A 4,946-nucleotide genomic window follows, 5' to 3' on the forward strand; every position below is an offset into this window, starting at 1 on the left:
CTCATAAGTCAATAAGTCATAATTTCATTTTGTATCTCCATACCCTATTTCATTTTTGTTTAATTTTGATTTTTTTCTTATCAGTCGTAGACATTTTAAAAACATACTTTGCTAATGCTATTTAGAATTTACTTATCAATAAAATTATTCATATTGGGCATAAAGTGAAAAGAAAAAATGATAAGATCTGCATAGTGTATTCTGTATTGTATGTTTGATTGTTAGTGTGTATGCCATGATCAATGAAGTATGGACATGGCGTTTTCAATCTCAGTTATTAACTCTACTTTCTTTGAACATATCTTATTTTTACATTTAATTCAACGGGTCGTTGAGCACCCATTTCTTAAAAAGTCACGAAATACTTCTATCGTAACATGTAGTGCAATAAGAATGATGAATGTAGAGTGTTCCCGAAAGAGACTACAATATTCAGAACTACTGGTTTATACCTGCAACATTACTCATGAATCATTTCTGGTCAGGTTAGACTTGGCATGCACTGTACACCATATCGTTTAACGTAGTAACCTCATTATTTATTGTATGATATATTTTTCAAATCAGTGTCTTCCAGATAAAAAAATCATTTGAGATATTTTGGCGTGTGCTTTACACGTGTTACTGTATGTGCTGTCTGCTAAATTTGTTCTCTTGTAGAGGTTATGGAGACGGAAGTACTTCGTGATCCCCCTCACAAGCCCTCATTGCCTGTTATCCTTCAAACCCGACCCTGATAATACAGCTCATGTATCTATCGATCGGATGAAATGTGAATATCTTTTTATATTCATTTTTTTTTTATTATTATTTTCAGTCGGCTCCAATGATAAAAGCTCTGCCAGAAACCTTTTAGATATTTGTAACAGAATAAATCATAAATATTAGAACTGACTTTCAAAAGATAGCTCAGGATGGAATTCAGTTTGGTATCTGTTTCCGAATGAAATATTGACTATACACCCTGAACTTAGCATCGCTTGTTTACAACGGTGCGTAGAGCAAACAGTCTAATCCCAGTACTTGTCGTCATCGTTCTTGTCAAAATATATATCAAAGTAAACAAACCCGAACTATTTAGACTCCTAAAATAAAAATGTCATAATATTATTTTTATTTAAGTATCTTTACCACTGGTTCATAAGCGTGTACGTAGTTATTGACGATTCAGTGAGAGCAAAGAAGACTTTCACTCCGGAAGTGGCATGCGGGAGCGACTATTAATTAGAAAAGCTCCGGAAACAGGGGAGTAATTATTAACATAGATGCAAGCGGAAACAATTATCAGTCGGATATGACCACAAGTCACGATCTATGATACGCATTGCTATGTTTAAAGTTAATTCCCGTTTGACTTAATTGCGTCTATCACTGGTCGTTGTTCAATTGTCCAGTTTATCTTGGTTCTGGAGAGACGACTTGGTGGACTTTTCCCATATGCTAATGCAAATGCTAATGAGAATGCTAAATACATGTGTTATTGTTGGAGAGGCAGTAATTATGGGTAATCAAAAGAAGGTTCTCAGACCTGTCTGTAGCTAAGAACATACAAATTGTACGAATCCCAATTCCTGTTATCTTTTAATCTGTGTACTTAGAATCACTAAGTCTAAGCAATCAGAGCCTGGTAAACTTGACGGGAAAAGGCTGAGAGGGGTTTTGTAGTTTTCAAAGTCACCTCTAAAGTTGAAAAAAAAATTGAATATTGAACTCACATGTACTGCTGATAATAATGAAGTTATATGATGGAATTCATATTTTTAGATTTTTTTTGTGCATGATTCAATCTGAATTAAGCTAACGTTTCTCCATGTCCTGAAATATTCATACATATATGCATGTATATTGGCAACCTCTGGAATATCCGCAATATGACCACATCTTTATATAAATGATATGCTGTTTTATATACCATCAAGTAACATATATGAAATGTATGTAAAACTGCGGAGAAAACCCTGTTATCTTCCATCATCGAATGTTGACGTTGTGTGCTCACACAGTAAGTACGGATTTACACGATATATGAAATAAACAAGCATACATGGGTACCTGTATGCATCAATGAACGCACGAGCGAAGAAGAACCAGATTTTTTGGCGCCGGACACGAGACGTTGATTGGTTTATATTTCCTGGCCTTGCTGAAGTGTGCTTGGGAATGGCAACGGACAATTGGGCTGTTAAAGTAGTTGTACATATTAAGCTATTTAAAACACGCTGAAAGAAAACAATCTCCAAAGTTATCCCAAACACAATCTCGCTTGGCTATTCGGTGAATAGTAACTAACCTTTGTTACAGAGGCTTGTAGGGGTCAGTTCTGGACAACGAGTCTGTATCTGATCACCAGAATGTTATCTTGTATACAGACACAGGCATGTGTTATGGTGAGCCTGTATATAAACAGTGTATCACCCCGTATATGTCTTGTAAGCAACTAGACATGGTGCTGACTACCTGCTGGTTTTGATGTAAGAAACATGCTGTAAAATATTCGTGTATCGAAGTGAATATTTACATACTTAATAGCACAGAGAAACATGCTGGACAATTATTTTTAAATATTACAATACTTTTGCTCTATATATTCCAGTCTGTCTCGGTATAACCTAGACAGAGTTCCATGCCACATTGGATAGACCACACTCTAACGTTCTGTACAGATGGTTCTCTTAGATTTACCTGATTTGTAATGATGTGACGGAAGAAACTTCTAGATAAAGCGACTTAAGGGCTCCGACTGATCAGACCTGCCAACATTGACCTCACAGTAATGTGGGCGTACTTTGTTGTATCTCCGATAGGAACTAGTGCTGATAATGTGATAGATCAACAGACAGCGATAATCTACCATGACCGGTCTAATTTTGTTTTATAAACAGTGATAAGATAATCTTAAGACTAACCAGAAACTATCTAATGGTAAAAAATAGTAACGCTACCTGTTGATGGTCCACTTTGTACTGGAAGAAACCCAACTCGGAACGAAGTGCATCGAAGCTATCGGGAGGTATAGAAGTTAATATTTACTTTAGATGTCTAGGTATTCTTGTGTTGAGCACTACCCATTTTTTTTATAAACATGTTCTCGGTTGTGTTAAAATACACCACACACACAAGTATTTGAACTCAAAAATGATCACATACACACGCTGAACACATGTGACGATTTGTTAAAAGAAGTCAAGAAACAAAGTCCATACATTTGTATATTGAATGAGATTGACATTCATGTAAAGCATGAAAGCGCACATGACCCCTACTCACCTGTTATGCACGAGTTAACAATTTATCGTTTCATCGTAACGCTGAATAGTAAGAAATTTGATACCGGAAACTGACATGCTGTGACGTGGTAATAATTCATTTCCTATCACATGGGTAAGAATGGTGCGTTAATTGATTCTCAAATGTCAGCCAAGACAATCAGAAGTTATTCAGTGACAATATTTCAACGCCTAGCTGCTCGCATTAAAACTTCCTTTAACCCCCAAAGAACGTATAAATAACAGAAATTCGATCTAAAAACAACAGGAAGACGTAAAAGACAAATGAGATTTAACAAGTTGCACCTGCAGAATTTATATTCCAGACTTCGAAGTCTTCTTGTTTTTAAAAAGATATCCGATTCTCAATAGCGGCATGCGCGAATCACACGTTCACTCTGTGGAACCGCTTACTTCGGGAATGTTTGTCGTCAGGCAGATGGTAACATAGACAGCCATCAGTATCATCAAACCAAGGTCTCGACTTATTATGATATTATAACCCACTAACACAACACGTTTGTTCCCCCGGTTTACTTGTCTTTTGAGGATCAGTGAACTTCTCGGTCGTCTGAAAAGTTCATTTCATGTGGGTGTCTTCGGTTTGCATATCCGCGGGTTACACGGGTTCGTTTGGCATCGTTAATGAGTCTAATTAACCCTCGGCCGAGTACTCTTCTTGTGGTGCTAATTGACGAAATCTTTTGAACGCAATCCGTTCCTAGCATTTCGACTCGGCCAAGCACAGGTAATGACGATTGACTATGGTAGTGTCTTAATTAGGTATATTCACACTTGTCATTGATTCAGCAGTTGTGACTCGCCGCTCTGACGTGACAGTCACCAGAACTGGAGCTAACACAACAACGACCATATGAAGATGTACATCTTAAGTTCGAGAAATATTCGAACTTGACTTTAAAAGCCAACAAGTAAGTTACTTATCAAATTAGACAAGGAAACGATGTTATCATGTGATAAATATGAAATATACTTGTAACATGGCAGTATTTCTAAAAGGATCATATGACTGTGATGTAAACGAAACACTCGGGGGGAAAAAACGGAAAAGAAAAGAATTTCGACTTAAAGTTAACTAACGATGTAGTGCGGTGATTATGATTACATCGAGATAAATATCCACACACTCCGCCTTTAATTTGTAACATCTGGGGTGATGGAAAAATCGGTATTTAAATCAATATTGTCCCGCGGAAAAATTACCGGACGTTGTTTTTTTCTAAATGATTTTTTATAAAAACTGAAATAAGAGTTTTTGTATTATTTGTTTGTTTCTAATCAATAGATTCCAAAAGAGATAAAAGATATTATATTTCAGAAGAATTTTTAGTCGGCTATCCATATCATAATTATCTTTAGACATGAATTGTTTTTCAACGCACCACCTGGTTACATGTCATACCCCGGAGGTAGACACGAAATCGTTAAGACTTGGAAAAAAAGTCTATAAAATACATTTTCCCATATATCTAAGTCACGTGCTTTTGCCGTGATATACGCACGTTCAGTCACCGACTTACTTTTGGTACGGATTTAACACTATATTAATTATGGGTCATATGCTTCTTCGTATCGAATGCAGTAAACCAGCCGGATCAGTCTGTAGGATTTATAGTGTGTTTCTGTCCGCCTTGGAGGCAGGGTGTACTAGCGGACGTG

Source organism: Ylistrum balloti, unplaced genomic scaffold, assembly GCF_031769215.1.
Source record: "Ylistrum balloti isolate Yb309-2 unplaced genomic scaffold, AGI_CSIRO_Ybal_v1 Utg369626, whole genome shotgun sequence".
NCBI classification, from domain to species: Eukaryota; Metazoa; Mollusca; class Bivalvia; order Pectinida; family Pectinidae; genus Ylistrum; species Ylistrum balloti.